The sequence below is a fragment of the Strigops habroptila genome, chromosome 6 (assembly GCF_004027225.2).
Source record: "Strigops habroptila isolate Jane chromosome 6, bStrHab1.2.pri, whole genome shotgun sequence".
NCBI lineage: Eukaryota > Metazoa > Chordata > Aves > Psittaciformes > Psittacidae > Strigops > Strigops habroptila.
Window position 1 is genome coordinate 49,819,733 of NC_044282.2, and position 24,612 is coordinate 49,844,344.

General features: G+C 38.3%; 1 long non-coding RNA gene across 1 annotated transcript in view; it reads right to left on the bottom strand.

Annotated features, from left to right (window-relative positions):
* Nucleotides 1–602: 602 nt before the first annotated feature.
* The window catches only part of LOC115609856, a 66,679-nt gene continuing 42,669 nt past the window's right edge, over nucleotides 603–24,612 (bottom strand). Inside the window, exon 3 of the long non-coding RNA XR_003992012.1 lies at nucleotides 603–642. This is a non-coding gene — a long non-coding RNA (uncharacterized LOC115609856). The remainder of the gene's footprint in view (nucleotides 643–24,612) is intronic.

The window sequence follows — 24,612 nt, forward strand, 5'->3', positions numbered from 1 at the left end:
TCTGCCTCCACAGCTGTTTAGATTTAAAATGGATTTCAGGTACATAGAGGTTTTCAAGTCCCTTGAGTCAGAAAGTTCAGAAAAGGAAGACGTTGATTTTTATTTTAAGCCACAAGGAAAAGATTTTAAAACAGAAAAAAAAAAAAAAAGGAAAACTAGTATAAATTTTCAACTTCTTGCCTGAAGATTTAAGCATATACACTTATGACCCAGCCTTGTGAACTATAGCTGCACTCACAAATCCCTGATCAGTACCACCTCACATGTCTAATAGAATAATAGAATGACTGAATTCAGCAAACATGAAACTCTTCTCTCCTTTTTTTTTTCCCTCTACTGGATAAGTTTTTACTTCCCATCATGAAGGTCAGGACTATCTTATATAAAACCAGAATTCCTCATATCAGCTCACATCAGATGTTTTTTAGCTCCTATTGCTCTCTACAGACCATAATCACTTCGTGCCTCCAACTTGTGAGACACTAGGGATTGCTTTGCTCCCAATGGCTTAGTGTTTTACCTTGTATGAAGCTGCATTTTGGGTGAAACTCCTGAAGTGGAACATGCCTGTTTTCCTTTTAAATCAGCTTTGCAAGTCAGTGCCATAGGTGAGGTGGGTGTGCTCCTAGATTACTGGAAGGGCTAAAAAATTGAGAAAAGGAGCATGTATTAAGGGACTACAAAAATAAAAACTGGCATTAGGAATGGGTGCAGTAAAAGTGGAGGAAATGCGGGCTCTGACGTATTGGTCGTTCCTAGTGAAAAATACAAATTTTTTGTTTTCTCTTAATTCTTTTCCTCCTTTCTTCAGCTTCATGCAAGCAGTGAGTCCATAGGCAACACAGACACAAAGACCATACCAGAAAAAAACACCCCAAGCATCATATATCCTCTGATGTAAGTACATGTTATTCGACTTCCTTCAGAATAGTAGTGGGGAGTATCTAGTACAGTCCTGGTGCAATCCTTTCACTGTGTAGAAACACCACCAGCTGATACCACTGACCCAGAAATTTATTCAAACTATAACTAGTTGAACTATAATCATAAACCAAAACTCAGTGGAATCAGTAGAAAGAACCTCTGTGTCTGCGTATATGTATTGAATGCACAACTTTACTAAAAGCATCCACCTAATTTATTAAACCCTGCATCAAAGAAGAGAAAAATTAGTTGTTAATGATCATTTTTCAGTCTTAGTTAAGGCATGCTGTTTTTTTGGGATCCCATTGTCCAATCTGTCTGGTAGCCTGACTTGCCTGGGAACAAAAAATAAATTAATATTTCTTTTCTTTATTTATGCTAATGTAACACACATGCTTCTTAATGACAAATACAGCAAGATTTTAATAGCATATGAATTGAAGAAGAAAAGAGACAGAGGATGTTAAAGTCAGATACAGCCTGATAATGTAACTAAACCCTGCAATTAAGCACGGAATCTAAGGACAACAAAGAAATCAATTTCTCCTGTATTTGCTTTGTGCAAGCTTCACCCTCTCATCTACTGTGAATAAAATTATCCCATGTAAATAATATCATCCAGGTATGCAAGGTTTGCAAGCAAAATTTAAAGCTGCAAAAAAGTACAACTATGACATCACAGTAATGTTTTATTACAGAAAAACAAAATATTTTAAATACGGGTTAGTGGAATGAAACTTAAATGCCTGTAATGCCTTTAAGTTTCAGAGAATTCCTTGATATACATTTTGGCCTGGATCAATTGCTTCCTAAAAAAATTTCCAGGCATGGTTCAGATGTTAGCAGAAACATGGTGGATGCAGGCTAAGGTAATTTCGTAGTATGGATGTACTCAAATTCTGCCCTCTGGACTGAGAACTGGAGGAAAATTCTGGCAGTGGTCAGTTTCATATAAATATAGCTATGAATAAATACTGATAGTCCCTTTTTTGTGTACTTTTCATAACTGAAAGAAGAAAAGAAAATATTTAAAGTGTATTATTGGTACAGTGGCACCTTGATTTTAAGGGCAAGTTAGAGGTAATGTCTAAAAATGCTGAGAACTGAGTTGGTATGAGCTGTAGGCAATCAGAAATGACCCTTCTTCACAAATATACCTGGTATGAAATGATAAAAGGAAAAATTTCTTTGAAGAGACTTTAATTAAAACATTACCCCATGACATGTTTTTTTTAACTTTTTAATAAGGATCTGTTGGGCCATTATTTGTGGTATGGCATTGAAAAATGTAAACTGCTTAATTGCTCTTCCCTGGTGTCTTTTCCAGTTTTTATAACACCTTGAGACTTCTAAAATTCTAAGCCCATCCTCCTCATGTATGCTTATTTAAGCAACACAGTTTTATTATAAGTAAGCAGAACTTGATATTGGATATGAAGAAATAGATAGGTTTTTTCCACACTTTTTTTTTTTTTAAATCTCCAGATAGTTTTTTATCAGCTGTGCAGCAGCATAGCAATGTACCTTCCACTGGGGAAAGACAGCATTTAATCATCAGTGATTTCTAGAGGCACCTGACATTTTGCATCTCATACTATTTTTTTCTGTAAAGATATTATGTCCAGTCCATAGCCAAACCTGCAAATCTGTTTTGACCCCTCATTGAGGTTAATCAGATGCTCTGAGATAGAGAGGACTGGAAATAACTGAAACCTTGTGATAGAACATGGCAAGGACAGGGTTGCTGTCACTATTTTAAGTCTGAGGCACAGACTTAAAGGACATTTCAGGTTTTGAGAAAGCAGAGAAGAGAAATAAATGAATGTATGGGTAAATAAGGTAAAGTGTAACAGCCAAAACACTTGATGTGCAAATCAACACCTTGGTTACTTAAAACTGGTTTTGAGGAAGTTTTATTTTCAGTTGTGCTACCTGCAGTGCACAGTGGGACATTGCTGATCAGTTATTTTGGTAGTAAAATGTGAACATTGGTTTCAGCCAATACGCTTTCACGTAGGAGCAACTGCCCATCAGGGGAAGTAGAGGATTGCTGTCTGGCTCTGTGGACCAACCCTATTTATGGGTTCCCCAGAATATAAGTAATAAATAATTACAATAAAATGCTTTCATGGAAATCTTTTTGCACCACTTGATTCTTCTCTAAGGGGAAGACTTCATGGCATATTTTGAAATGGAGAAGGTTAGAAATGGGCACACAACAAAGTCCCTTTTCTCCCTAATCTTTAATCATAACAACTGACAGATTAGTGACATTTAACCTTGAGTATGTTAATTTCTTAATGCTGAGCTGGATTTTTTTTTCTTTCTGTTACCATGTCTTATTAAACTGTTACTATATAAAGCAATGATTTCTAAAGAAAAGAAAGTACTGACTTTTTGAAAGACATCTTTCAAAATGGTTTCACTCCCACTGAATTCAGAAAACGTTTTCCTCCCAGAAGATCTGAACAATGCTGTGGGCTGATGCAATTTGTTTTAAAGTTACTGAGTATCTAAAACAATTCCTTGACAAGAAGGATAGGATTTACCCTCCCCTCTCTCTTCACACTGTAAGTACAATAGACCCCTTTTCTCTTCACCCTTGATCCACCCTTTTGGGGGATTATTATTTTTTTTCGCTTTTTTTTTTCTGCTGTATGATTTATCTGATGCCTCCCTCTGTGCTCTCCTCTCACCACATACAAATCCAATACTGACAAGCCAGCAGTTTAAATTATTCACGCTTCAGTGTACGTGAGCTGCAGCGCAACAATCAGCCTAGCAATCATTCCATTCATTGGTCTCTTCTGAACTTATTGACGTAAAATTGAAAGAAGAGAAAAACTAAAATCCTGTGTTGCTAATGAAATCTTGAGTCTGAATAAAATACTTTCTATATAAGTAAACAAATGAAAAAATGCTTATCAGGAATTAGAATAAATTTCTAAATAAATAAATAAACTAAAAAAAAAATACCTTAAAACAATTATTTAGACCTATTTTGCACATCTGATATGACAGCAACGAGTCACATGGAAATATTCAAGATCTCCTTTGTTTTCTTAATAAGTTGTAAGTCCATCATAGTAGGATCATTTAATTGACTTCTGTTTTACATGTTGGAGGTAAAAATACCAAACATAGTAGAGGCTGTAAAGGAGGTCAGGAAACATTTCTCTCTCTTCTACTGAAACAGCTTGACACAAAGAGTGACACTGAAAGCAAGGTTTATGAGTCATTAGTGGGTCAATACAATAAATGAGATAGTTTATGCTAGTAAAAAGAAGCACAGAATTTATGGTTGAATTTTGTAGAAAACACAAGAATCATTAAAATTCATTTTCCTCAAAAATGAAATCTGCCTGCCTTTTTTCTTGGTTTCTGTAAATGGAGATAAACTTCTCCAGCACATATAGTAGTACTGGCAGGCCAGAGGAGGACAGCAGAATAAGCAAAATTCATTCAGAAGCAAAAGGCTTGGAAAAAAGACAATTAAAAGAAAAAGAGGTTGCTCCTTTGGCCCTGATCCATGTGAAATGTCTTTGATCCAGTGATCCTCAGCTCATAATAATGGGAATCACATAGCTTATGGTGTGTAGTTATGCTAGTATGTAAGCCAAGCTGCAGGCACAGGCTCAAGCATGGGCTCCCTGCAGTTGTCCACAGTGGTCAAGCACAAGCAGATATTCAAGTACTGTTTAGACCAAGCCAATTAGCATTTTCTACCCCATGGAGTCCCATTGTAATGTCCCAGAAGGCTTTGCACCCTGAGATACTCTCATGTGCCTTCAGACCACACACCAGAGCCTATAATTTCTATCTTCTCTTATAGAAAAATTGTACTGTAGTATTCTGCAACACCATTCTCAAACTCTATCTGACATTGTATTGGGTTTGCATGGGAATATTTTCATAGAAGGGAGGTTATAGGGTTGGCTTCTGTGAGAAGCTGCCAGAAGCTTCCCTTGTGTCCAATAAAGCCAATGCCAGCCAGCTTCAAGACAGATCCACCGCTGGACGTGTCCAAGCCCATCAGCGACAGTGGTAGCGCCTCTGGGATAAAATAGTTAAGAAAAGGAAAAAAGTTACTCTGCAGGAGAAATTGCAGCTGGAGAGAGAAGTGAGAATATGTGGGAGAAACAACCCTGCAGACACCCAGGTCAGTGAAGAAGAAGAGGGAGGAAGTGCTCCAGGCCCCCTGCAGCCCATGAAGGTCCACAGTGGAGCAGATCTCCACCTGCAGCCCAGGAAGGACCCCACACTAGAGCAGGGGAATGCCCAAAGGAGGCTGTGACCCCATGGGAAGCCTATGCTGGAGCAGTCTCCTGGCAGGACCTGTTGTTTCAAAACCAGAAATGTAACTATAGGCCTGACATTGAGTGCATGGATAGTCTATTAACTATAAGCCTGGTTGCATTTAAAAGAGCTAGCAGGTTAATGAATAATATGGTTTATTCACATGCAATGAATATGTGTTCTTTTTGGATTGCCAGCAGTAAATGCATTAACTACAGAATAGCTATATAGCAGTAACACTACAACTACAATCACAAGCTTAATTTCCTGGGTCAAAACAGTTGGTATAGCAGAGGATATGAGTCTTATCGAAAGGTGTCCCTTCTGGGGAGGCTGAAGAAGACAAACTTGTCAATCTGTCCCCACAATTTGGTGTTGAATTCTCATTCCCCAGTTAGGTACAAAATTGGGGCACATTTATACCATATTAACTATTACTATACTAAGCGCTGTGGATAAGATTGTGGTCAAACTTTCTGTTTCTTGTGGTCACATTGTACAGGGCAGTTGTACTTGGTAACAGCTGTTCGTGACCCTTTCTTGCAAGATTTTGCAACATGACTAATGGCATATTTGACAGCTGTGTATTTTCAGGACCATGTGGCTTCCGTCCCACTTCATGTTCCTCCCCGGTGCCATAGCAACATAAACCACCAGACCTCCATCTGTTTTCCGTGTCTGGTCCGGTCACCCTGGGCTGCATCACCCACATGGTGATGCATTTTCTTTACTGTTTTTATGCTTCCAGTACATGTGTCCTTGTGGAGAAAGGAGCCCGCACTGGAGCAGGTTTGCTGCAGGACTTGTGACCCCGCGGGGGACCCACACTGGAGCAGTCTGTTCCTGAAGGGCTGCACTCCATGGAAGGCACACACTCTGGAGCAGTCTGTTCCTGAAGGACTGCACCCATGGAAGGGACCCACGCTGAAGCAGTCTGTTCCTGAAGGACTGCACCCATGGAAGGGACCCACGCTGGAGCAGTATGTTCCTGAAGGACTGCACACCCCATGGAAGGGACCCATGCTGGAGCAGTTAACAAAGAACTGCAGTCCATGGGAAGGACTCACATTGGAGAAGTTCATGGAGGACTGTCTCCTGTGGGAGGGACCCCATGCCAGAGCAGGAGAAGAGTGTGAGGAGTCCTCCTCTGAAGACGAAGGAGTGGCAGAGACAATGTGTGATGAACTGACTGCAACGCCATTTCCCATCCCCCTGCACTGCTGGTGGGGAAGAGGTAGAGAAATCGGGAGTGAAGTTTAGGCCAGGAAAAAAGGAGGGGTGGGGAGAAGGTGTTTTTAAGATTTCATTTTATTTCTCATTATCCTACTGATTTGATTGGTAATAAATTTCCCACCCCCTCCCCCCAAGTCAAGTCTGTTTTGCCCATGACAGTAACTGGTGAGTGATCTCTCCCAGTCCTTATCTCGATCCATGAGCCTTTCATTATATTTTCTCTCTTCTGCCCAGCTGAAGACGGGAGTGACAGAGTGGCTTTGGTGGGCACCTTATGTCCAGCCATGGTCAACCCACCACAGACATTTTTAACTCATCTTGTCAGAAAGAGAAGCAGCAGCAGACAATGTGGGCTACAGCCGCTCTAATGGAGGCTGTGATTGTTCTCATCTCCTGGAGACAAAGGTATGAAGCCACATTGCAAAATTAAACATCAATAATGGGACAGTAGTGGTTGTAATGTGGAAATATTTGTAATGTTTTTGCCTTCAGAATCCACTGGTTCACTGTGCTCACAGTTCATCAGCTGGAGGCACTTAAAACATAAGCCAATGGCAAAACTCAAATGTATTTCAAGAAGCAACAGAATGCAAAGATAGTACATGGGGACAGGTGGGAACATGGCAAATCTAATGAACTCACTATAGCAGACAAATAAAGCTGGGTGCCTTCTCTATCTTCTGTAGCTATTTAGGGCTAGATTGAAGTAGGTGAGTTGTAGCAAGTTATACAAGTAGTTTGGTTAGTGGGGTGAAGAAGGTAACTGAAAGAATTGAGGTAGGTTACTAGAATGACCAAGTAATGGTAGCTCTTGAAGACTTATTGAATAGCAAAAAAAGTACTTAAAACTGAATAAAAGTATTATGTGAGCTAAAAAGAACCGTTTTGTATGTGGAATTTATATTTTCAAATAAATAAAATTCAAGTAAATTGAAGAAAACAGAATTGTAACAGTATTTTTTAATTAGAAATTGTCAGAGTAAATGTTTTGGTTCAGGTAGGAAAGTATTTTTCTCTGGTTTGTTGCATCATTTTCTTGTCTTACATATCAGAGTATCTAACAATACAATGAATTCAATGCAAGGTAACAGATGGTTTCAGTCAAACAAAACTTGTGTTTGGGGGGTAAAAAAAATCTTGCTGTTGAAATTTTTTGAGCAAACCTCTCTGATCTAGAAGACTCTAACTGAAGGCAAGCTATTTTGCCTGAAAGTGCAGGCAACACAAAAGGGAGAATAAAGTTACTTACTGTAACTGTAACTTAAAGTAACTATAGACAAATCTTTTCACTGAATATACTGCTTATTGCAAAGCCAGAACCTACAGTCACCCTAATCGTGTGCAAAGAATCTCTATTTTCTGATTTCAGGTAGCACATGTTAAAAGTGATGTCTGACAGGCAAGCTTTGAACAGAGAATCTTCTGGCATATGCAAGTGCTTAGAGCAACTTTTTTGGTAGTTTGGTAGGTATGTATATGTGTCATTACTATTTTTCATTAATAGCTCTCAAAACTTCATATATTTCCTATATTTTTGCTTGTCTTTTTTTTTTTCCCCCTAGCAGAAACAGAAATTTCTTCTCTTTTCACCCTTTCTCTTCTATTTCTCTCCAATTTTAGTATTTTTTTTCTTCAAGAAAGCCATTGGCAAGAAAAGGTCTTTTAGTGGCTTCAGGGTTAGAGCTTGAAGTTAAAGGTATTGCACCTAATCTTAAACAGATATATGGGCCTAATTCCCCTAGTAATTTTAAACTTAAAGTCTATTCCTTTCAGAAAAGATGTATAGTTTTAGTAGCTTCTGTCTGTGTTTCAGGATTACAAGGATGTGCCAGTTGCTGATTGCCCTACCTATGTCTTCAAAGAGTAAAATGCCACATTGAGCACCTGCTAGGGTTCTTCTTCAAGCTTCACAAATGTTATACCTTACAGAGCATGCTGCCCAGCCAGACAGCAAAGGGTATTGTACGGTTAACAATTCACTTCTCCCCTTCCTAGGTCTATATTAGAACACTGTCAGGTCTGCCTGACAGCTTTTAGAAGTAGAAGAGATCAAACTAACGCAAATGTATACAAAGTATTTTAAACTAACAAGCTATTAAAATATTATCATGCAACACTGTCAGAAAATAGTGATTCAATTGGTGTGAAATTATACTGCTTTCAAGAACTTTCTTTCACTATAAGGCTAGTTCTGGAATCAGGAGGGAAAGATGGTGATGAAGGGGTTATTTTCAAGCAGTTTGACTTGCTATGTTTAAGAAAAACAACAGTATTGACTATGTGACTGGCTTTCATGTGAACAAAGCAAGATTTGGAAGCACTCCGCTTCGGAATTAAACTCTATGTTAAATTTCATTCTAGGTGGAATGCCAGAAGTCTAATCTGAAGTTTTCCCTGAAGACCAGATATCAAGCACCAGAGGCAGGCCTGAATAGTCTTTTATGTATGGACACAGGGAAGTATGAATCATATTATTTGGAGTCTGGGAGCACAGGCTGGGCTGTTACAGTGACACAGCCAAAAGGGTTTATATTTTCCCAGTAGATCTGAGCACTTCTAACTGAGGCACTTTGGCAAGAGAAGGAAATACTTCTGATCCATATGTTTGTAATTAACAAATATGTCACTGGATTCTCTCTCTTGGCCACAGGTTATTTCTCCCAGGAGCCCCTGCCATGAGAATAGAGCTTGCTTCAAAAGAAGTAGGTCAGCTACTGAAGCAGTCTGGCCTTGGCAACACGGAACTCCTCTTAGTTTGGAAAATCAGCTTCTCTGCTGCAAAGAGTAAAGTTAGTTCATTTAAATTCAGCTGTATACTGCTGTCTGGAAAGCAGAAGTTATTTCCAGCTGTGCTAGATGCCAACAGTAACTATTCTATGTTGGTTCTGATACATTTTCCTGGGCCTAATTTTTTCCATTTTAGGGGAAGTAGGTGCTCTAAACCATATGGTGAGAAAGTTTGATATTGATGGTTTAAATTCTTCTCTTAAGCACCCACAAATGTTACTGAGTTGAGTTGTTCTGGGTTTTATAAAAGCAAATTTGTGTTTCTATGAAACTTTTGCAAATCCATCAGATTATTATACAAGTATCATTAAATATTTGTTGGTTACGGTACCACTCACATTATTGCAGGCTCTTTCCAAGCTGCCCTTATCCGAACAGCATTATTCCTTTATAAGAAAATCAGAAGCAGTGAAGTCAATGATGTTGCACTCAGGATGCATCTGACTCAATCACTGTGACTGTTACCATCATGAATCCCTTTCAGTTTTGCTAAACAAAGGGTAGAAAATGTATTTTCTAGAACCATCAAGGAAAGCATGGAAAATCATCCTCCTATCTTGATTGTCTGAGAGACCTCAGTCAGTAGCATCAGAGGATAAAATATCCCAGTAAAATGGGACATATTGCATAAGGGAAATGAACGAAAGTTGAAAAGATTCACCACTAGGTGCTTGATCCGATCACAATTAGTCTACATTGCTTTGGAAACAGTTGTGTTGATGCTTTAATCTGCCTGACAGATACATCACATATATATATATAATCTCAGGATATTTTGCAAAAGCAGCTGAGACAGGTAGGATGAATGAGTTGGGACTTATCAAACCAATAATTTAAAAATTAATTTCCTGCCTAAATAATAATGTAAGATATCTGTTTCTATTCTTTGCGTAGCAGGAACTTAGAAGATTATTGAGATCATGTTACACTGAGGCAGCTCTAGAGGTCATTGCCCCTACTCATCTTAGGCAACATCCTAGCTCTCTTCCCATCTATTTTATACATCATCTTCAGAATTACCCTCAGAGATAACTAGACTAGAAGTTTCTGTTTCCCATATGAGAACAGAGGCAAAGCATGAGATTTACCTCCCGTTAGATACTTGAAGTTCATAGTGCTCTCTACCCTCATACACACACCTCAAAGGCCTGCAAATATACAGTATTTTCCTATATATTTATCTGAAAATTTAACACTGGATCTGGTGTAATTTACATTTATATTTACAAGTGAGGTGAATAAAATTTATGAACGTATGAATTCTTCTTAAAGGCAAATGATTTTCCTGCAATTATAAAGTGTTTCATAGCACTTGTTTTATTTCTATAGTTACTTATAGAATGGTCCTTATCATCATGTGATTTGACATGGCAAGCATAATTTAAAAAATGTAAATTTTTTTTTCCCAACTATGTCATTGATAGTTGCTTTTTGCATTGGAAACTGATATCCTTTGTGGTATTTCTGTGTATAGATGTATTTGTGCATTTGTGTATGTATGGGCACATGTGTCCAACAGAAAAATGTTGCTCTAACAATATTGACTTTTGATGTAACAGTAACATGTCATCTTGAAAACACTAACCTTTTGATATTTATGAGAAAGTTCTATCTTTGCATCATTTTGGAATATATTCTACTTGTGCTGGAAGGTATTGTGCTTGTATTACTCGTTGTAACGCTGCTACATGTTGTCTTCTGCTTTTGTGTTTTTATCTATCCATATTGATTCATTCCTGGTCAAGTCAGAAGTGAGATTTGGCTTTGACCTGGGGGACAAGCCTTATGTAAAGCTGACTGCACAACAGCATTCTAATACAGTGGAAAAACACATACAGTTATGTAGCTAATGTGAAAAACAGGGAAATGTTATTTTTCATTTTAATCTTTTAATACTTTTTAATAAAAAATACAAGTAGATTAGTACCAAAAATTTTAATTAAAAAAAAAAATAAAAATCCTAACAAACAAATACCAAGAATTCCCAATTCCAAGAGTAAAATCTCAACCTGTTAAAGTTTTGGGGAATTTTAGTTTGAACTTTGATAGGAAAAGAATTTTATGCAGCAGTTACATGGAGAAACAGCAAGAATGAAGTAGCTGAGAAAATGGTGTACTTCTGAAGGAAAACAACAGAAATAACACTGACTCTCAGTATTCAGACTGTATTAAACTGTGCCATATATCATAAGTATTATCTTTCACCTTTGGTGAAAAAGCGCACTAGTCAGTCTCAGGGACCGTGTCAGAATTTGGCTTGTGTTCTACTTCATAAGCAAATAAAACATTTCTGTTCAGCACATATTTCTCTGTTGATTAATTTGATAGAGTACAACTATCACATGGTGTTACTCTTGTATATCAAATTTTAGATCATCATCTCTTTTTACAATTGAGATGTTTAAATTGAAGCACTTAATACTTAATTTTCATGACAAGTCACTTAATTGTACTATATTTCTTTACTAAAACACATAAAGATGAAATTTCTTAACATACATTATGGACAAAACTACATTAAAAGAACAGCATTCAAACCCATGAAAGCATGAAAAAGTAAAAACTAAAGATCTGACTCCAAGCCTCTAGGCACAACAGGGAGCATGTTAAAGAACAAACTGGACACTTGCTGTGCCTAGATCGTGAGCTTTACTTATGCTACAGTTTAAACCACACTTTTAATATTCTTATATCAGACAGTTGACTGATGCATTTCTTCGAATTTGAGGGTGGGGTTTTTTTGGTTAGACTGGGATTTGTCTACTTCCTTCTGTGTTTGTTAATATTGATTATTTTGCAACAGTATTGAGTAGGGTAGACTCAAAATTAATTTGATTATATTAACACACAATTAATACAATTATTCTGTCCAGAATTGAAAACCAAATTCATAACTGAATGAAAACAGACAAAACAGAAACACCAGAAAAAAAATCATTGTGGAAATTTAATAATACAGCACTCAATAATTATGTACTTCTTTTAAGTGTTTGATTTCGTAAATTAAAAGCTTTTCATATTACTCTATGTTTAAGTCAAGTTTACTGTATATTTATCTTTCCTTGTCTGCTTCTCTATTACAAACAAGCTGTATCATACACTGAAAGAATTCATTAAAAGATGCATAGTAAGAAACAATAAATAGGATTATTTTCATTGCTGGCAAATGTTAGTATATAAAAACAGGGGAATAGAGAAAAAGGCAAATCAATTTGAAATGCTTGGCTGCAAAAGTTATTTTCAAGCTGGATATACAATAACTCAATCCTTAATCTCCTGACAAGCTCTCTCCTGACATGGGCAAGAATATGTTTTCATCAATATAGAAAGCTTCCACTGAAATCCTTGAAAGATCTGGATCTAAACAGTAAAGAAAACATGTAATGTATACATTGGACGTAGTCTTAAACAGGCTCCCACAAGTCCTCATATGCAATCAAATAAAGGCTGGATACATTTAAATCTGTCTGTATGCTCAAATGAAGCTGGCTTTACACCTAGTTTCCTGCCCAGATGGGATAAAATTATACAGCTTTTTCAATACAACTAACTCTACCTACAATCCAAACCAGGATAGTGCAAACCAGTTCTGGTCCCAAAGTAAATGTGTTAGAAGTGCAGGAATATGCCTACAGGCTAGTAAGCCACCTGAGAGGCAGAATACATTAACACTCTGTACAGTCATATCGTGTCAGTGCATGCAACTGTATCTTATTGGTATCAGCACCAGAGCTGTCTTATGCCCCAGTGTTTTGAGGCACAGGGGAATTGACCTGTGACTGTCAGCACTTAACAGTCTAAATAAACTGCATAGGATTTATCTCATCTAATTTGGGCACCTAAAAATTTATTTTGCTCAGTGGAGGGAAATAGGTAATTCCCAAGGATGATTCAACACACATATTTAGGAGCCTGAGGTAATTAGCTTGAACTGTAACAGCTAATAATTAGCTATCTAAATTAGATTAAACTGTGCACATAACTGCAAATATCTTTTGAATATAAAACAGTTTCTTGCCCTTATAATGACTACACTTGCATCTGAAAAGTCAGTGCTATTTCTTTCTGAAGGAATAACCACTTGACATGTATTGTAATGAATTTTTAATAGGGATGAATAAACTGGGTGGGAGAGGAAGGAAAGCTTTAGAAATATCCCATAGTACATAATATTATTGTCTAGAATACCTCTTTTTAGGATGAGAATGTGGCTCAGATCAGATAGTGCTTGGCTTCTTTAAAGAAGACTTCCAATACACCATGGTGTCAATTATGGTGATTTTTACTGAACATATTATTTGGGAACTGCACCTCATTTCCTGGGAATTGAAGTCAGGCTTGAAAATCATTTTATTTCTCCATCTATGGAGAACATAGAACATAGTTCACAACTATGAACTTTGAAAATGAAGAATTCTGCAAATCTGTGGATCCCTGATAACGCAAAACAAGGAACACCTGGCTTCTATAAGGCTGTCTGTTTACTTCCCAGGTGCCCTCAAAAGGCACTTCATGTTGTTGAAATCATCTACAAAGGGGTTCCACAAGGTAGAATAAGGACAGATGTTACTGAAAATACACATTAACCTACACTGTTTGATCCCATCTGTTTAAGAGAAAACGTGCTTCTGGTTTTGCATCCTTCACAGGAAAACATTGGCTTTGATTCTCCATCTTCTCTTGTATAAGTAGTATGTTAATGTAATAGTTATAATAATAGTAACTATTATAATGATGACACGAATTAGGTAGAGAAATGTCAATGGCTGTTGTTTGTAACAAAAAAGGTAAAATTGGTTATCAAATCACCGTGACAAACAATATCAAAAATGTCAGTTCTGGAAAAAAAGATGTAATGAAGTAACTTTTTAGGGTTGTGCATGGTAGATTAGACATGCAGTTTCCCTTTAACACTAAGAGAAATGATATGCTTAAGCTACCATAAATGCTGTTGAGATTCCTTTCTGTATTATAAAGCAAAAGTCATTGATTTCCACCAGAAAATAAAGCTTCACAGTCAAAGGGGTAGATGCAGAACATGTTCCTATGTTGTCAACAGTCACAGATTGTGAGGACCAAAACAATCACAACAGCTTAACAGAAAGGAAAAGCTAGCTTTTCAGGCATGGCTATAACACCTCTTTCTTACAGTTTACTATCATTTACAATTTAATTAATGATGTAAGATTAGATTTCCAGGCTTCAAATACTTGAAAAATTTGTTATCTTCCAGTAACAAACAATATGTGAGTCCTCATCAGGCATTTTTCAGTTCTTTAGCTATAAATATGAAACTGAATAGCAGGAAATAATAGTACAGCAGTGGTAAATTCTGAAGCCTTCTTTGTTAATAACCAGCCTCTCAAATGAAGCTTGGTACTTGAAAACAACCTAAAAAGTGCAGTACAACTAGAAATCACTTATCAAGGAAGTAGTGTATAAATTGTATATCTTACATCTCTCTTTTCAGATGGAATTTGTAATTGGTTTCATCACAGAGATATCTGAGGATTTAACAAAATTCTAAAGTATACCTATCTGGACATAGCTATTTCAGTTTGAAGTGACTTCGAGATGGAAACTCTACCGAGGTAGAGTTTGTTTGGTTAATATTTCTTTTCATCCTGGAGAAAAAACTCCATCAAAGTCTTTATCTGTGACATTCTCCATCACTGTAATATCTCTGCACTTAATAATCTGCTAAAAACTCCTGACTTCAGCAACACTCTTATCTCCATTTTTTATTGAAGGGAATCTGAGCAAAATCCGCTTTCTCTGGGGAACATAGGAAGTCTGTCAGAGATACCCACGAGCATGGATCAAGGTCTCCCACTTTAGCCTGGTGGCATTTAGACTCACAGTCACTTTCCTTTCTCCCCTGGCAGTTTCTCAGGCTTGTGGACAGTTTGATAATGCAGCTGTGGCTCCTGCAAATGAACTGCGTTGTGATGACTGACAGCTTCATTGATAAGCTCATGATCTAAAGTGAGAGAATGATGGGAGCTGCACACTGGCATGATATGCTCCCAGAAGTCTATATTGATCCTTCTGCTTAAAAAGTGTACAACTATATTTTCAGGTGCTCTTTCTATGTGGTGACGTTTAGTTGTTAGCTGTTCTTTGGTTCTCTAAACTAACTATATAAAGTAAAGTATAAAAGATGCAATCCTGCAACTCCCACCCCAGGTGAAAAACCACTTTGCACATTCAGGAAAAGAACAATTAGGAGACAAAACTTGCAGTGCCACACAAAACGCTGCTTATTCTATGCTTCAGCTGTTCCTTTTCTGTATGGTTACAACTCTGACAGAACTGGAGTCAGAAATATTGGGCACTTGAAGATCTGTAGCTGATTCTTTCCATTATGGTTTTGCTTTTAAACCTAATCAGGTTGATACTGTTAATAAAGGTGTCATGTTAAGTTGTTCTGATACATTAAGTTATGGATTTATAGGTGAAACAAGAAGAGAGTTAAGATTGTTCAGTGTACGCCTCTGAAATAAGCAAACCAAAGTCACGATCTCTCTGAATATAATCTTCTCATTGTACAGCATGACAACAGCAACAACCACAAAAAAAAACCCCAAACAAACAAAAATGAAAAAAAAAAGCAGATAATGATATTTAACACTAATTAAAGTTGATTTTTTTTTTTTTTTATTCCATACATTTTGTGCTTTTCCCTTTTTCAGGTAGTATTCTATTCTCATCTGGAAATGCTGCATCCATTGCTGCGTCCAGCACAAAATACAATCTGAAGGCACAGTAAGTCTAATAAACTTACCACACAGAGTTCAGTGGTGACCGTGGGACCCCAGCTGGAGTACTGCATTCAGCTCTGGAGCCCTGTGTTGGTTTTGACCGTGATAAAGTTAAATTTTTCCATATTAGCTTCTATGGGACTATGTTGTGAATTTGTGCTGGAAATAGTGTTATAACACAGGGATAGATTAGTTATTGCTGAGCAGTGCTTACACAGAGTTAAGGAATTTTCTGTTCCTCACACCACCCCATCAGTGAGTAGGCTGGGGGTGCAAAAGAAGTTGGAAGGAGACACAGCCAGGACAGCTGAGCCAAGGGATATCCCATATCACATTATGTCATGCTCAGTACATAAAGCTGGGGAAAGAAGAAAGGGGCGGGGGAGAGGGATGTTTGGAGTGATGGCATTTGTCTTCACAAGTCACCGTTTTATGTGTGATGGAGCCCTGCTCTCCTGGAGATGGCTGAACACCAATACCTGATGGGAAGTGGTGAATGAATTTCTTGTTTTGCTTTGCTTGCACACGCAGCTTTTGCTTTACCTATTAAACTGTCTTTATCTTAATCCATGAGTTTTCTCACTTTTACTCTTCCAATTCTCTCCCTCATCCCACCAGGGAAGGTGAGTGAGTGAGCAGCTCTGTGGCACTTAGTCGCCAACTGCGGTTAAACCATGACAAGCCCCAAACACAAGAAGGACATGGACCTGTCAGAGCAAGTCCAGATTAGACGTTCCATTGTATCTCCACTCCTAGTAAAATGGTCTAAGCCATTTATTGGTCATACCTTGTCTAGCTTGGTTTGATTTCATCATAATTTTCACATTTTTCAAATCTTGATTAAAGATCCTGTTACCTCAACATGATACTCTGCCATTGTTTAGATAGCATAACCTCAGCAACTCAGTTCCAGTAACACCACATGTTAACAACAAAGCCTCACGTAACTCAAAAAACTGCCAATTTCACACTTGATTTTCCACCCATTCTGCTCTGTAGATTTCATGCTTCTTGTCCATTTTTATACTTTTTTCACAATTATTTTGGATCAAACCATTAATAATTACACTATTAAAAAAATCCCTTTATGTAGACAGTATAACCCTTAAGTCAGATTGTGCTTTTGAGTTTGTCTTCCTCTAGATCTGTGGTTTCCAGCTTTTTCCATGTTATAGCTTAAAGAAGTTTGAAACTCTTCTTGTTTAGCTGTAAAGAAAGGAACTTTGTTTCTGACTCTGCTCTTTACCCACCAAGGGACATGCAAAATGCCTGAAAATACGTGTTCTATACTCTCTTTTTATGTTGGAAAGCTTAGAGAGCTGATCCATCCTTGTGCTTTCCACTCCGTTCTCCTCTGAAGTAATCCTGGCAAAGAAGATGTCAGATAACAAAGTGATAAGGAGCTCAGGTTTTAAGCTAGAAGTACATTTACAAAGAACTTAGTTCCCTAGTCTCTTCCCAGAAATCTGTTCACTTAATTGTTTATTCACCCTCAAACTCTCTTTTTGAGTGAACCAACTTCTTGAGATGAAACTTGGGTGTGCTTCAGAGGATAATTCACCCCAGGTCCATTCCCAATTGGCAATTTGATTACCTCTTTTACTATTTCATAGAATCACCAGGGTTGGAAGGGACTTCTTGAGATCATCTAGTCCACCTTCAAATGGTCATGTATGCCTTTGTGCCTCCCGAGAGCATTCATCAACTGATCTCAGTTTCGAACTATAAAAACAGCCCTTACAGGGCTAACACTTTTACCTCTCACACCAAGGGATAAAACATATAGCCCAAAGGAGTGCTTGGCTACTGTGTTAAGTGCTTCTGTGTTAAGATGATTGTCTCCATGCATGAGGGAAGTGTAGTGGACATTGTTTACTTTGACTTCAGCAATGGTTTTGACACAGTCATAGCATCTATTAGATGACCATAGTATGCTTGTACCCAAACTAAAGAGAGGTGGACTAGATGAGTAACCTACAAGATGGATTGAAAACTGGCTGATCACACGCCTCAAAGTGTTGTGATCATCAGGAAAAAAGTCTAATTCTCAATTGATTACCAAAAGGATTCCTTAAGGGCAACGCTAGGGCCAATACTGTTTAATAACTTCATGAATGACCCAGTTTGCAGAGGACACAAACCTGAGGTGGAAAGGAACAATACACTGGTGGGTGGACTGCCATTCAGAGACCTTGACAGACTGCAAAAATGGACTGTCAGTAACCTCATGAAGCTCAGCAGGGCAAAGGCAGAGTCCTGCACCTTGTGATGAAACAAACACATGGAACAGTAGGGGCTGCTGGTCAACAGGACAGAAAGCTGATTCTGTTTTGCAGAAAAGGAACCAGGAGTCTTGCTGAAGAAGATGCACTAAAATCAACAGTATTCCCTTACAGCAAAGAAGGCAAACTGCATACAGGACTGTGTTAGCAGATATGCAGCCAGCAGTTTGAGGCTGATTTTGCTTTTTGGTTCACACTTGTGTGGTGACGTTTTGATACTGTGTTCAATTATATCCCAATACAATGAAGAAAAAGATAGACTATATAGAAGTATCTCCATGGAAGTGTCTCCAGGGGAAGCTCACCAAGATTGTCAGGGGACTTGAGCACATAGTGTACAAAGAGAAGAAGGTAGGTTTGCTTAGCCTTAAGAAGAGATATCTGAGGGATGATACAGATGTTGGAAGCTACCTAATGCCTAATGGGAAGATACGGAGAAGATGAAGCCAGATGCTTCTTGGAGGAGGACAGAAAAAGAATGAATAGGGTCAGTCAAAAGTGCAACAAAAGAAATTCCAATTGTGCATTAGGATTTATTTTTCACCACAAGGGTAAACAAACCTGCAACAGGATGCCCAGGGATACTGTGAACTCTCCACCCTAGAGTACCGGTGAAAGCTGTGTGGGCAAGGCCTTGAGTAACCTAATCTAGGTTGGCACTACTTTGACGAGGGCCAAGACCAAATGATCTCCAGAGGTGACTTCCAGCCTAAACTATTCTATAAATCTAAATGCTAAACAGCCATCCATACACAGTGATTCACTCTACCAGGCAATCAACCTTAGCAGTATACATATAAAGTACTCTGGAACAGATCAGGCATGCATGCATTAATCCTGAGGGTGAAAGCATCTTCCAGTAACAAAGTAATCTAAGACTGTGTGGGATTACCAGGAGACAAGACAGTCTGCAGGGCTGGTGAGGGAAAAAGTTATGGAGGTCACACAAGCAGAAATGAGTTGGCAAGTGAAAAATGTGGGAACAGCTGGGCTTTTGCAGTCATCAGTGAAAGTGACATGGAAGAAGCAAGACCTTTTTAAAATCAGTATATTAGCTTGTATTTTCTTCCAGAGTCAATATTATAAACTGCTTTGCAAAATATCCCTATTAAAGTCATGATTCAGACTCAGACCATAAAGGCTTGTAGAGGAGAGAAAATAATGTTTGAGATAGAATTATGATAGCATTTATGTATTGGTATTAAGCTGTGTTTCTAATTCTTTGTGTTCTTATGGAGGTGTTCGGAAGACCTAAATATTTATTTCAGAGGATAGAAACAAGATCCAAATAGGCCCCTTAGGTGCTTCCAATTTAAATTTCATGATATCTAAAATTAGCCTTATGGGTGGTTCAATGAATACAGTCAGTCTTCCAGGTTCTCTAAAAGGTACATGCTAAAAGAGATGTTCTGCAAACAGTCCACTGGCATCCAGACTACATGAGTTAGGTGTTTATGCTAGATACACACATGAGATCCATAGCTGGACTTTTGTTCTGATAGAAGATATCTCACACAACATGACTCATTTGTTGAAACAGGGAAGAACTTCTAGGGGTGATGTTGGCTGCTTTTTATGAAATAGTTAAGTGTTGCAGAGGAGAATAGTACTCTCTCAGGAAGATGTCTTGGATTATTGCATAGTTTTTACCTAATATTACCCCTAATGAGTTTTGCAGCTGCTCAAGCAAGAGTCTTCAGTATTGGTTTGGTGTTTTTTGGTTTGGTGTTTGTTTTTAATTTTTTGTTTTGTTTTGTTTTGGTTTGGTTTTTGTTTTTCCCAAAAGAAATGCCAGAATTCCATTAAAATTCAGTTAAATAAAGTTAGAAATAAATTTTACATTATGTCTTATTTGGTACCTTTCTTTAAGAAAAGTTTTAATTGGCAATAGAAGAAAATTGCTGTGATTATGTACCCTCCTTTACAAAACAGGGCATACAATTTCTAAGTCTTCTATCAACAATTTATGGCTGAATTATGTAATTTCCTTCAAAAAGAAAAAGCAACACTTCAAATTTCTCAGCACATCCCTACTGTTACGAAATTCTCTTATTATAATATATAGATTTGATTTGCCTAACTCATGTTTTCAGATATTCTAGACCTTTGGTAGGGTTTGTTGGCTGGGAAAGTGTGTCAAAGATTATTCTTCATAACTAAAAGTATTATTAATGTGCTTCAGCTTTTAGCAAGTGTATTTGAAGTCACAGAGCTGTATTTGGATCCGCGTCTTTTCCCACCCTGCAGTCTTCGGCTTATGCTAGTAAATTCCAGGTCACTATTACAGTTGTCTACTGTTAAAATGTTAGCATGTTTCCTGACAAGTTTTTGGCCTGGGCGATCTAGCACCCTCCCGAACAAGCCCTTCGAGTAATGTGAAATTTAGCTTGAGTCAGAGACACCTTTCAATTCATTTGACTACCAGCAAACACCTTGACTGAATGCAATATCACATAATGTCACCATTAGAAGGACTGACTGTTTTGTCCCGATGAAAACTCTGGACTTACAGTAGTCCCTCATGAATTAGTTTTATTATATTTTAAGCTGCTGGATTGCCAGCCTTGCAAATAGCACGTTTCAGCTAAATTCTCTCCATGGGCTTTCAGCACTGCATCCAGGAGTCCAAGAGGCCTTCAGACTCCCTTTAGTGTTCACCTAAATAGCACCAAGATCAGCCCTCCAATGGCTACACAGCACAATCTAGCAGTTTTGAATTTTCTGTATGCGTCATTCAGTAAATATATTGGACCTGCAATTATTCTGACTAGCTTCAGTCCATGAAGCACAGCTTCCTGTAGTATCCAAGATCTTTGTATTACTATGACTTGGAACTGAAACTTTGAGAAAGCAGAGAAATGCTTTTAATCAGTAAGCTTTCACAAGAATTTTGAACACAGGAGAACAATGTCAGACCCCCAAATGTACTGAAAGGGGTAAAGTTTGACAAATATTAATGCTTTTCATATATTCAAATACTTAATTCACAAATGAGCAACACTGATTGAGAGTGTTCCTTTAACGACAATGCCAGGCAGCAGAATAGAGGTGACATGTAAATTGTCTTTTCTTCACTTGATCTGAAAATGGATTTTGCTATTATGAGGCATTGTTTCTATTCAGTAGGCAGTTCACAGTTGAATGCACTAAAAACTGAGTTATCACAGAATAATGGTGACATCAACATGTTTCACCTTTGTAAGATTGAACATTTAAGCTTTTTTTCTGAATAAATTGTATTGGTTTAATATGTTTCACAATTGTTCTAACTTCAAAGGATTTATATAGTCAGTACTTTTCAGACATAGGTTAACTGAAAGCTTTTTGCTGTTCAAATTATAGAAATGACCTTTGCTTTCACAGACCTCAACTTTTAAGTACTTAATATAAGGTATGGCAGGTATCTAATAGGTCGAATTTAACCTGTTTGTTTTAATAGTTCTACCGTTTCATTGGTATTTTGCCTATTTTTCTGTTTACTTCTATCTTTTTGTTTTGTTTGTTTGTTTTTTGTTGATACTGTTTTCTTTTGGGGTTTTTTTTAACCTAAAATTGAGGACCCTACTATACAATTTTTGTACAGAGTTAATTTTCACATCAGAAACATAATTATGGACCAATTAATTTGCAATCATAAGCTGTAAGTGCAAGCAAATGCTGCCTCTAATAGGTAGAACAATATTTATTAACACATATGCTTCTTTCTCGGAATATTTTGGGAAGATTTCCTTAGTGAAGGACTTAACCTGCTAGAAGTATGACAGTCTGTTGGCAAAATGCTTTGCACCGCTACTTAAAATGTACTAAAAATACTGAAGTACGTACTGCATATGCCATGTGAAAAGTTAGACACATTTCTTCTTGGTAACTTTCCAGGGCCCAAATTTTCATTTGTGATATCTGATCTAAATCTTAAAACTAAGGTCATTTTTTGCAGAAGTTAAATAAAATTCAAAACAAATCAAAGGAAAAGAATGTTGCCTTATCAAACATTGCCCCTTTCTGAAGACCTAAGAAATTTCAATAAAGATAATTTTGAATGACCTTTCAACTTCCAATATTTTATCTCCTCCTATAGTTAGAGGCTTAGGCCACTGATAATTATGCTAATCTCAATGTATGTCAGTTTTACCATGTGTAAATTGAGCACAAATTCTGTCATATCTTTGCAGGGGGGAAAAGGTAGTTTCTGGGAAACTTTTCAGAGTGTAAATTTAGAAAATGTAATAAATTTTGCAATCTGTTATAATCCAGTTCTCCTGAGTGATGAGCTAGTGCACATGAACCCTAGCTGGTATTATCTTCCCAAATTACTTACATTTAGCCCTATGTGATCACCAAGATTTAGAGGTCAAATGAAATAACAAAGCAACCGGAATTTTGTCTTTTCACTTGGTTTCACAATGAGTTAAAATGTTACATTATTACACATTATTTATATCCAAAAGAACAAAAGAAACGGACCTGAGTATCTGATGCCTTCTTTGCCTTGGTCTTTACTGACAGAGTCTTCTCTCAGCTTTGACAGGTCGAAGTGGCCAAACACCAAAACAGGCTGCCCAGAAAGACAGAACATCCATCCTTGGCGATCCTTAAAACAAGGCCCTAAGCAACCTATTCTAACCTATGTGGTCCTGCTGGGAACAAAGGTTTGGATCAGTCTTCATCACATCTCAGGCTTCCAGAAGGAATTCCATTATGATTCCTTTCGAGAAACCCACATCCCATTGGAGAGGGACTCCTCATCAGGGACTGTAGTGATAGGACAAGGGGGGATGGGTTCAAACTTACACAGGGGAAGTTCAGGTTTGATATAAGGAAGAAGTTCTTTACTGTGAGGGTGGTGAGGCACTGGAACAGGTTGCCCAAAGAAGTTGTGAATGTTCCATCCCTGGCAGTGTTCAAGGCCAGGTTGGACGGAGTCTTGGGTGACATGGTTTAGTGTGTGATGTCCCTGCCCATGCAGGGCATTGGAACTAGATGATCTTAAGGTCCTTTCCAGTTCTAACTGCTCTATGATTCTATGATCAGATGTGTCAAAGGCTAAGCTAATGACACAGGAAGGCAGGAGCCAAAAGTTCCTTTGGAAATGAAGCCTATAGACATGAGCTGCCAAAAAATTCCTGATGAAACTCAAATAATTGTGGTCAGTGGCTCAGTGTCCAAGTGGAGACCAGTGACAAGCGGTGTACCTCAGGGATCAATATTGGGACCAGTGCTGTTTAACATCTCTGTTAGTGACATGGACAGTGTGATTGAGTGCACCCTCAGCCAGTTTGCCGATGACACCAAGCTGCGTGCTGTGGTCAATGCACTGAAGGGAAGGGATGCCATTCAGGGGGACCTTGGCAGGCTTCAGAGATGGGCGAATGCAAACCTCATGAAGTTCAAAAAGGCCAAGCGCAAGGTCCTGCATCTGGGTTAGGGCAATTGCAAGCACAACTACAGGCTGGGCAGAGAATGGATTGAAAGCAGCCCTGCAGAGAAAGACTTGGGGCTTGTTCTCGATGAGAAGCTCAACATGAGCTCGCAGTGTGTGCTTGCAGCCCAGAAAGCCAAGCATATGCTGGGCTGCATCAAAAGAAGCGTGACCAGCAGGACAAGCAGTGTGATTCTGCCCCTCTACGCAGCTCTCATGAGGCCCTACCTGCAGTGCTGTGTTCAGCTCTGGGGCCCCCACTGCAAGAAGGATGAGGACCTGCTCAAGTGGATACAGATTAGGGACAGGAAGATGATCAGAGGGCTGGAGCACCTCTCCTATGAATAAAGGCTGAAAGAGCCGGGGTTATTCAGCCTGGAGAAGAGAAGAGTCCAGGGAGACCTTGGAGCAGCTTTCCAGTACCTGAAAGGGGCATCCAAGAAATCTGAAGAGGGACTTTTTACAAGGGCCTGTAGTGATAGGACAAGGGGGAATGGCTTTAAACTGAAAGAAGGGAGATTTAGATGAGCTATTAGGAAGAAATCTTTTCCTGTGAGGGTGGTGAGGCACTGGAAGAGGTTGCCCAGAGACGCTGTGGCTGCCCCATCCCTGGCAGCGTTCAAGGCCAGGTTGGACGGGGCTTTGAGCAACCTGGTCTAGTGGAAGGTGTCCCTGCCTGTGGCAGAGTGGTTGGAACTAGATGAATTTTAAAGTTCATTCCAATCCAAATCATTCTATGATTCTGTGATTCTATGATTCTCTGAATTGTCCTTATTTTCAACATAATTGCCCTCAGAGTTAGAGCCATATCCATAATGAACACCAAACTGAAAGCACCAACCAAACAACTAAGAGAGTCAGTTTACAAGAAATGAAAGAAGGGGAATGATCCTGAAGAAAGGGGACAATA